This window comes from Chrysochloris asiatica, unplaced genomic scaffold, assembly GCF_000296735.1.
Source record: "Chrysochloris asiatica unplaced genomic scaffold, ChrAsi1.0 scaffold00094, whole genome shotgun sequence".
In the NCBI taxonomy this organism is placed as follows: domain Eukaryota; kingdom Metazoa; phylum Chordata; class Mammalia; order Afrosoricida; family Chrysochloridae; genus Chrysochloris; species Chrysochloris asiatica.
Window position 1 is genome coordinate 1138097 of NW_006408612.1, and position 11593 is coordinate 1149689.

Below are 11593 nucleotides of genomic sequence, written 5' to 3' on the forward strand. Positions count from 1 at the left end.
AGGGGGGTGGGGGGTGGAGAGGGAGCGAGCGCGGGAGGGAGGAGAAGCAGCCGAAGGGGCGCCCCCGGCGCGCCCGCGGATCCCAGCGCGGGAGCCCCGGGCCGGCGGACTCGTGTGCGCGGGCCGCTCTCCCAGCTCTGGCCGGAGGGAGGCGCGCCCCCTCCACTTCGCTCCGGCTCCCGCGCTGCCACCTGACTCCCCTTCTCCCGCGGAAGCGCGCCTGGCTCCGACCCACACCCAGCCTGGCGAGAAATGCTTCTGCTCTCGCTCGGCTGTAGCTTCTCCGTAGTTTAACGTGGTCGTTTCTCAAAATGGAACTGAAAAGTTGAAAGTTGCTTCCTTCTTGCGCCAGTGTACTGTCCAAAAAACCCTGTGTGCGTCTCCCGGTCTGCAGAATGAGAGTCATTACCGAATAAAAGAAGTGAGGAAATAAGTTGGGGAGGGGTATGTCGGGTGGTAAACTTCGTGACTATTTTCTAAAAGCAAAAAATGTTTAGTAAAGGAATTGAAAATTACTAACGGTTGTAAACTCTCCTTGTGATATAGCAGTCCTTTGTTTTAAAACAGGAAATTTAAAATAGAAAACATATAACACTGAATTTAAATATTTAGGAAAATTAATCCAGTGATAATCTTGTAGAAAACGGTATGGTTTCCTACTAAGTGCTGATGAAATCCTGTATAGTTTCCGAGGAGTGGCTAGTGAGTTTGAACCGCTGACTTCGCGGTTAATAGTCCAGTGCTACAGGGCCACACCAGGACTCCATGATTATTTCTAGAAAGTTCCCATTTGTTTCCAATGCCCCGCCTTATCCTGACTAGTAAATCCCAAAGCAAATTACAGCATTTGCTAAAATTTATAGACGTCATGTGGTTTTCCCCACACATGCACCAAGGATTGGGCATCTTGTACATAAGAGTAGTCTAGTTGTTCGGGGAAAGTACAAGGTTATTACTGCTCTCTTTTAAAAGCTGAATTGAATAGAACACTAAAAAGATTATGATATAGAGCAACTATACAGGCATGTGGAAATAGCATGATTACCAGGGGACAAAAATGTCATTTCTATTTTCTATTTTTATGACTTTGCATTTCTCATAGTAATGTTTTGTTCAGATAAACTATCATACTAGAATAGAACTAGTAATTTTAGTTTTATGCTTCAGATTCTTAAATGAGTTTTCAGTCATGGTCTGCTTTTCAAACTTAAGATGAGTTGTTGTTGGGTGAAGTCAAGAAACACTGCCAAGCCCTACACCATTATCACAAACCTATGTTTGAGCCCACTGTTGCAGATGTCAAGCCATCTTATTGAGGGCCTTCCTCTTTTTGCTTACCTCTGCTTTACCCAGCATGGTGTCCTTCTCCAGAGACTTTTGCCTCCTGATAACTCAAAAAACAAAAAACTCACAGGCATTGAGTCAATTCTGACTCATAGCAACCCTATGTAGGGTTTTCAAGACTGTTAATTTTTAGGGGAAACAGATGTTGTTAGCTGTTGTCAAGTCAGTTCCAACCCATAAAGACACTGTATAGGGTTTCTGAGGAGCAGCTGGTGAATTTGAATCACCGACCTCATTTTTTCCCTACCTTTTAAACCACCAGTCTTTTGGTTAGCAGCCCAATGCTTACCCTACAACAACACCAGGGTCCTTTCCCTCCTGCTATCTTGTCCGAGGATTCTGGTGTGGCACTGTAGAATAAATATTGGACCACGAGGTCAGTTTGAACTGCAAGGTCAGCAGTTCAAACCCACCAGCCACTCCTCAGAAACCCTATACAGGATTGTTATGAGTCGAAACCTACTCAACTGCACTTAACAGCAACATCTTGTCCAAAATATGTGAGACAAAGTGTCTTCATCCTTGCTTCGAAGACAAATTTGTTCATTATTCTGGCAGCCCTTGGTAATCAGTATTCTTCACCAACATCGTAAGTCAAATGCATCAGTAAGTAACATCAAAGATTTCATTTTACTTGGATCCACAATCAATGCCCATGGAAGCATCATCCAAGAAAGCTTATGATATATTACATTGAATTAATCTGCTACAAAAGACTTAAATAGATCTCACAAGTTAAACAGCTTTATTGAGATATAGATGACATTCAATAAACTGCACATATTTAATGTGTACAAGTTGATCAATTTTGACATGTATATGCCCTTGAAACCATCTATACAATCAAAATAATAGTGAATATATCCATCATGTCCTCCCAAAGTTTCCTTTAACCTTTGAGGTTCCTCCTCTGCTCTACCCCCATCCCCAGGTAACCACTGTCACTACAGATTCCTTTGCATTTTCTAAAATTCTAAATGTACAGTAGGCACTCTTTGTCTACTACTCTCATTCAACATAATTAATTTGAGAGTCAATCACATTGTTGAATTTGTCAATAGTTCATTCTTTTTTATTGCTGAGCATGATTCCATTGTATGAATATATCACACTTTGTTTATCTAGTAACCTGTTGATAGATACTTGTGTTATTGCCATTTTTAGGTATTACAAATAATGCTTCTACGAAATTTGATATGCAAGTTGTGGGTGCAAATATACCATTCTTTCTCTTGGATACATACTTAGAAGTTTACCATTCGATTTTTTTATCATAGCATATGCACTCAGCCAACACTCATCTGTCAGTTTGTCATTACTGTGGTGACTTGTATGCTGCTGTAATGTTGGAAGCTATGCCACCAGTATTTTAGATACTAGCAGGATCACCCAGGGTGGACAGGTTTCAGCAGACTACTTCTGAATGTTTAGCCAATAACAACCTAATGAATAGTAGTGACACATTATCAGATACAGTGCTGGAAGAGGAACCCTCAGATTGGAAAACACTTCAGATACAACTGGGGAAGAGCTGCCTCCTCAAAGTAGAGTTGACTTTAAGGACAGGAATGGAGCAAAGTTTTCAGATCTTCATTTGCTAGGATGACAACTCAAAGTAGGGAAAAACAGCTGCAAGCATCCATTAATAATCGGAACGTGGAATGTATGAGGTATAAGTCTAGGAAAGTTGGAATTCATCAAAAATGAAATGGAACACATAAAGATTGATATCCTAGACAATACTGAACTGAAATGGAGTGGTTTTGGCCATTTGGAATCTCACGTTCATATGGTTTTCTATGCTGATAAGAACTATTGAAGAGGGATGGTATTGCATTCATTCAAAAAGATCTATCTTGAAGTACAATGCTGTCTATGATAGGATAATATCCACACCCTTATAAGGAAGACTGCAAAGTCAGTTTGAACTGGTTCAGGCTCACCAGCTGCTCCTCGAAAACCCTATATAATGTTGTTATGGGTCGGAACTGACTCGACAGTACTTAACAACAACAATGATAACAAGGAAGGCCAGTGAATTAATAATTCACTCACACAAACCACTAAAGCCAGTGATGATGAAATTAAAGATTTCTACCAACTTTCATTCTGAAACTGATCAAACATGCAATCAAGATGAATTGATAATTACTGTTGATTTGAATGCAAAAGTTGGAAACAAAGTAGAAGGGTCAGTAGTTAGAAGATACAGCCTTGGTCAAAGAAATGTGATGCTGTATATCACATAAAGTTTTCCAAGACCAAGGCCTTATATATTCCAAATACCTTTTTTTCAATAATATAAAAGGCAATTATATACCTGGACCTCACCAGATGGAAGACAAAGGAATCAAATTGACTACATCTGTGAGACCATGGAGACGCTCAATATCATTAGCCAAAACAAGGTCAGAGGTCAACTGTGGAACAGACCATTTTTTATAATTTTGCAAATTGCTCATATGCAAATTCAGGCTGAAGTTGAAGAAAATTAAGTCCATGGTAGCCAAAAATATGACCTTGACTATATCCCACTTGAATTTAGAGACATCTCAAGAACAGATTTGATGTATTAGACACTAATGACCGAAAACCAGAAGTTAATGGGATGACATTCAGAATAACATCCATAAAGAAAGCAGAAGGTCATTTAAAAGACAGGAAAGAAAGAAGACCAAAATGGATGTCAGAAGACACTCTGAAACTTGCTCTTGAACGTAGAAGCTAAAGCACCTGGAAGAAAATGAGGAAGTAAAAGAGCTGAATGGAAAGTTTTTATAAAGGGCAGCTCAAAAAGACAAAGTATTATAATGAAATGTGCCAAGACTTGGAGTTAGGAAACCAAAAAGTAAGAATGTGCACAACATTTCTCAAGCTGAAAGAAGGAAAAATTCAAGCCTCTATTTGCAATATTAAAGGATTTTATGGGCAAAATATTCAGTGATGCAGGAGGAATACACAGTCACTGTACCAAAACAAATTGGTCGATGCTCAACTATTTCAATAAGTAGGATATGATCGAGACTCCAGGAATTGACGGAATACTAGTTAAAATGTTACAACAAGTTGATGTAGCACTGGAGGCGCACTCACTCATGTATGCCAAGAAATTTAGAAAACAGCTATCTAGCCATATTTGTGCCCATTCCAAAGAAAGGTGACCCAATGGAATGCAGAAATCATCAAACAATATCAATATCACATGCAAGTAAAATTTGCTGAAGATAATTTAAAAACCATTGCAGCACTACATTGACATGTAGTTACCAGAAATTCAAGCCAGATTCAGAAGAGCACGTGAAACAAGGGATATTATTGCTGATGTCAGATGCATCTTAACTGAAAGCAGAGAAGACCAGAAAAATGTTTACCTGTGCTTTATTAACTATGCAAAGGCATTCGACTATGTGGATCATAATAAACTATGGATAACATTACGAAGAATGGGTACACCAGATCATTTCATTGTGTTTATTAGGAACCTATGCATATACAAAGAGGCAGTTGTTCGAATAGAGTCAGAACTCTCAGGAGGGACCATTTCCAATGTAGTCATGGCTGCTACCACCAACCCACCACAGTTCTCGCCACTGGAGCTTGTGGACAAGTGTCTAGTATCAAGAATTCACATCGTAATGAAGAGTGATAAGGAAATTGTTGGCATGCTTCTAGACTTTGGTGACCTTTAAAATCATACCAGAAGGAAAAATTACTACTATATTTGACTGTTGTTGTTGTTAAGTGCCATCGACTCGTTTCCGACCCATAGCAACCCTGTATAGGGTTTCCAAGGAGCGGCTGGTGAGCTTGAACCGCCGACCTTGCAGTTCAGACGGCTTTGCAGTCTTGTGGATTAACCCACAGCACCACACCAGGACTCTTTTGACTAGATTTTACTAAATGGAAATAATGTAACAATGTTGGTTCTGGGAGAAGGAACTGAGTTTGAGTGGATTTTCTTGACTTTGTTTTATAATGCCAATAAAAATGGTTTATTAAAAAAAAAAAAAGTTTTCATCTTAAGATTCCATAACTCTTAAGTTTCCCATTAAGGGGAAATGCTTTGAAGATGCATTATAAGTGCCAATTTTTGTAAGTTAATCATGCTTGTCTTGGAAAAAAAGTAAAAAAATTTCTTTTTAAAAACTAAAATGAAGATGCATTTGATTTAAAAAATGAGTAGTGGCTAACCTTGAGTTATGAGATTACATAATTGTTATTGCCTCTTTTATGCTTCTCAAAATTTATACAATTAATCATGTGTTTCTTTTTATATTCAGAAAAAAAGTCAGTGAATACTTTCCCCAGTAATTTAAGCATACAATGGGCCTCTGGACAAAAATTATCATGGTGGTGGTGATGTGCCGTCAAGTCGACTCCAACTCATAGCGACCCTGTATAGGGTTTCCAAAGCCATAAATCTTTACGGGAGCAGAAAGCCTCATCTTTTCTCCCATTGAGCTACGGTAAACTTGAACTTTGGTCTTGAAGTTAGCAGCCCATCTCATAATCCACTACATTAACAGGGTTCCTTAGCTATTATATTATTGTTGTTGTTGTTAAGTGCCATCAAATCAGTTCCCACCCATAGCGACCCTGTATAGGGTTTCCGAGGAGCAGCAGGTATCTGGCACATTCCCACAGTGCCACACCAGGACTCCAGCTAGTACATAGTTATTTACAAAAAAAAAAGACCGTCAGATGGGATGGGTAGAGCAAGTCAGAAGAGTTCAGATTCAGACGGAAAAGGATACATCTAACTCTAGGGAAAGAAAAATCTCAGGAGCTATGAAAAAGATCACTGGAAGGGGATCTTTGGCAAGTTTCTTTGGGGAGATATTCTCAGAAAGAAAACCAACAAAACAGGAGTGAATTGAGCAAGTGTAAGGAGAATGCAGTAAATTTGCCTAGAAAGTATAGAGAAGAAACTGAGCAGAGTGGTGTATTTGTGGATTGAGTGCTGTGTGAAGACAGGAAATCCAGGCCCTAGTACAGTGCCTGACTCTGTCAAGGAATAATAAAAATCATTGAGCAGGGATACAGCTGAAGAAATGATGCAGGAGAAGTAGTTGTCAAGGATCCCCTTAATAAAAGGTCAATATATAAGGGAGGTCTGAGTCCTGATCTATCGTTGTTAAGTGCTGTCGAGTCAGTTCCAACTCATAGCGACCCTGTATAGAGTTCCCAAGGAGTGGCTGGTGAGATTGAACAGCCCACCTTGATAATCATTATTTGCAACTAAATTTACTGTAGATTCATTTCTATTTACATACCATTGTATTGCATTTATAAAAGGCTTATTACATTCTACATGTAATAAAATGCATTTTGTTCTTCTTAACATTTCACTCCTTCTAAAGTTGAGGAAATTATCAACGTTTTAAGCTACCACCATCCCTTTTCTCCCAACCAACCAGAAATGAGCCTAGAGTCTGGATGAGGTATTTTTCTAAGCACTCCCATACAGTGGGTGTTAGAAGCACTCATCTCACCCAGAGAATAGATAGGGTGCACCTCTTCCCAACTCTGTGTATAGTAATGTCACGCTAGTTGTTTGAAATTGGCCAGGGTAAGAGTATTTCTCCTCTACAAATCAGGGTTTCCTCTCTCTACCAGAGCCAGTTATTAAGCATTCACTAACACTGATCTAACAGAGTCCTGGTGTGGCACTGTGGGCTAATGCATCATCAGACTGCAAAGTCATTTGAACTGCAAGGTTGGTGGTTCAAGCCCACCAGCTGCTCCTCGAAAACCCTATACAGAGTTGCTATGGATCGGAACCAACTCTATGGCACTTAACAACAATAGGACTTCTACCTTAACTCCTCTCAATCATGTTCCATCCTAGTGTGGCTCTGTGGGCTAATGGTCAGACTGCAAAGTCCTTTGAACTGCAAGGTTGGTGGTTCAAGCTCACCAGCTGCTCTTTGGAAACCCTATACAGGGTCACTATGGTTCGGAATCGACTGTACTGCACTTAACAACAACACTGATCTTATAGTCATTGCCTGTGTGGTGCTGTGTCATGTCCCCTATCCCACCCTACCACCAGGGTTAAAAGCCAATGGGAGGACAAAGACTTTGTCAGTCATGGTTACAACTATTTTTCCTAACATTTAGCACCTGCCTGGCATACAGTTGGTGCTGAAAACATATTTGTTGACTCTGTCACCCACACAGCTGGTTAAGCTAACATGCTGATAAACACCAGGGTTGGCCACTCTAGCAGAAGAAAAGAGAGCCAAGTGTCCCTCCACCTCCTCACATTCATCCTTCATTTGCCAAAGTTCATGGATTGTGAAAGTTCATTTTAGGGTTGGCAGATAAAATATATATTTTGCATGGAGCATATTTTATACTAAAATGTTTTTGTTGTTTATCTGAAATGTAAATGTAACTGAGTGTTCTATATTCTTATTTGCTATACATGCCAATCCTAGACCTTTTTTTGAGTTAAGCAAGGAATAATTAATGAGATGTTACTTAATAAATTTGAAGAGGCTATGACCTGACTGGGACCATCGTAACAACTATGTCCTAGAGAAATTCTTGCTCATGTACACTATGAAATAATAATAATGTCCCTAATACTATTGTTTGTAGTATCCTAAAACACCCAAATGCTCAGTGATAGGATAAATAAACTAGTTATGTATATTCAGAGGAGGCCTGATGGTGCTCATCTGCTAACAGAAGGGTCAGCTGTTTGAACTCACCAGTCACTTCACAGTAAGAAAATGTGGCAATCTGCTTCCATAAAGATTACAGCCTTGGAAACCCAATGGGTCATTTCTAGTCTATCCTATTGGGTCGCTGTGAGTCCCAATCGACTCCACAGCAGGTGGGTTTGGTTTGAGTTTGATGTATATTCAGACAATGTAATACTATCTATATCTTATAGGTTGACTTGTGATACCCTACCCCCCAATTACAAAAGGACTTCAAAAAGTTCGTGAAAAAATTATCTTTTCACTTGATTTTTTCCTACGAACATTTTAAAGCCCCCCTGTATGTGTCAACTTGACTAGATCACGGTTCTCATCAATGAGACAGGATACAATCTATAGGATTAGGCTGTATGAAGAGTCTATCTCTTTTGAAATACAAAAGGAATTAAATATGTGAACATAGAAAGAGTGACTTACTACCACCAAGAAAGAAGTACTGGGCGCCCAGTGCATCCTTTGGATCCACGGCTCTTATGCTGAGAAGCTCCTAGACACAGTTAAAGGCCAAGATACATGGAGATCTCCAGGGAACTTCAAGCTGACAGATGTTGAAAGGAGACAAAGACCTTTTCCCAGATCTAACAGAAGAAGCAAGTCTTCTCCTGGAGCTGGTGCCCTGGATTTGGCCTTCTAGTCTCTTAAACTGAGAGAAAATTAACTTCTGTTTGTTAAAGCCATTTACTTACGGCATTTCTAACTAGATTTAGCAGCACTAGATAACTAAGACATTTTACAGCAATAAAAATCCTCATAAACAATGTTAATTAAAAAGAAGTTACAGAAGAATGAATTCAGTTTGATTGCACTTATAAAAAATTCAAAGCTAAATAACATATTATTCAGGAGTATATATGTGGTAAAAAAAAAATAGAAAGGAAAAAAGAGGAATTAGAAGCTAAAATCTAAGCGGTTACCTTTGTCAAGAAGAAGGGGGGATGAAATTATGAGGACAATCAGGCTTTGAAATCATTGCTAAATGTACCACTTGTTAAGTTGGGTGGTAGGTACAGAAGAGTTTGCTTTATTATTTTTCTTTAACTATACATATATAATAGATATACTCTTGTATAAATGAAATATTACATTTTAAATGTTAAATGAGGAGTGCTGGCCTTTTTATCAGAGTCAAAGGAAATGACAACACCGCCGCCTCTGCCTGATTCACTCCCAGGTTTTGATTTTCTTCTTTGTCCAAACATATACTTCCAGATCGAAGACCTCAGAACGCCTGCTCTACCATCTCAACACATCACCCTGTTGTTGTTGTTGTTATGTGCCTTGGAGTCAGTTCCAACTCATAATGACCCCATACAGGGTTTCCGAGGCTATAAATCTTTATGGGAGCAGAAAGCCTCATCTTTCTCCCATGGAACAGCTGGTAGTTTCGAACTACTGACCCTGAGGTTAGCAGCCTGATTCGTAACCACTACACTATGGTTGCTGTTGTTGTTGTTGTGTCCAATTGGATCCAATTCATAGCAACTCTGTATAGGGTTTCTGAGAGCAACTGGTGGTTTGAACAGCCCATTTCTTATCTTACAGAAAAAAAAATGGCTCCCTTACACTGGATATGGAGAACTCTCATCTCATTGAATTTGTTTTACCTATGCTGCACAATTCACAAAGCCAGTACTAGAAGGTTTGGGTTTCCAAATTCCTAAAGAGGTAGCTTTAGGGGTTTCTGCATAATAGGCTGTTACACTTTCTCTGCTCTTCCAAACAATGGAAATGGTTTCACTCAGGTTTGTCAACCCATTTAAAAAGCCTTGGTCAAAAGGGGTAAAAAATAAAAAGACCTTGGTCCATGCATTAAAAACAAACCGGAATTACTAGATTCTCAAAAGCAATTCATTTTGCCTGAGGCTCAAAATGTCATAACCAACTTTAGAACAGTATTTTGTTGTTAAGTGCTGAAGAGTCAGTTCCGCCTCATAGTGACTCTGTAAAGGGGTTTCTGAAGAGCAGTTGGCCTTTGGTTCAAACTGACCTTGCAGCCCAGTGCTTTGTCTCACAGCACCACACCAGGACTCATTACCCTCCCCCAAAAGTACTCTAGAAGCTGACCTACAAGGACATGAGTATTACGAAATGTTTACGAAAAACAAAGTACAACAAACAGTGCTCATATAATAGACTCATATTCAACAATGTACCTATTAACAATGCAGGCAATTTAGGAAAGTAATTAAGAAAATATATAAAATCATTTGTAGCTCATGTTCTACTTCATGTATCTTCAGTTTCACTGGTTTAACTGAGAAATAAATTCATCAGTTAGAGGATCCCAAAATGTAACCCTTGACTTTATTTCTGCAGTACAGACTTTTTTTGTAGGCAAATAGATTGGTGTTTCTGTTCATTTAAAAAAAACACACAACTTTGATTTTTAACAAGATCTTTTCAACTCTACAATTTTAAGACATTCAGAACTACTTATTGCTTTTAATCAAACTTTTAGAATGTTAAATCTTTTTAAATTTGATACATAACAAAAACAAGAAGAGACATATATGACTTCATACATAGTTAGAAACTTTGAAACAATACAGGAATGCCAAGAGTTGATGAAATTTCTCCCTTTTTCCTATCCCCCTAAAACCCCATACAGTAAATATGGCACCATGAAATAAGAGAGGGGCTTCTGAAAGTTATATAACTAATACTCTGTTCCTTGATCCAGGTATTGATTAGAAATATTTTTGTGTGTTCTATATTTGAGCATTTATTAAGCTATATATTTATGATAAAAAGTTAGAAATTTAAAAAATAAAGATATTCATGATGTGATTCTAAATATTTACATACACACATTTAAAGGAAAGTAAATTTTTGCTATAGTTATTTAATGGGAAAATAAAAAGATATTAAAAAAGGAAAATGTTAACATGAAGGAAAATGAATGGTGGTTTATTATGGAAAGCAGAAAAGAAAACAATGTCTTGAACATAATACAATAAAATTTCTATAAATGTCACTGTGTGAAAGTCCTTGGCTAAATGTTCATCCACTAACCTTTTTTTTTTTTTTGCTTTAGACATTTAGTAAAGAAAGTCATTTGGGAATGGTTTACAACCTGTATATCCATTGATTTTGAAAATAGTTACAGACTGATAAACATTTCAGTAAATTTAAATAGATATTTATCGAGGGCATACCCTGGGTAAAATAGTTCACCAGGTGAAGTGAGAATGCAAAGATGAGTCAAACATGGAGCTTAGAGTTGAAGTTGTTGTTAAGTGCCACTGAATCAGTACTGACTCATAGCGACCTTAAGCACAGCAGAATGAAGCACGTCTCAATCCTGGGCCAACCTCACTATTGTTGCCATGCTTGAATCCATCGATGCTGCTACTTGGCCATTCCATCTTGTTGGGGGTCTTCCTCTTTTTCTCTGACTCTTCACCTTACCAAACATGATATCCTTCTCCAGCGACTGGTCCCTCCTTGGACTTCCTCCTTCAGTATCATTGGCTCTTGATCATATGCTACCTCTTGAAACGGTTGAACATTAGCCATTTCCT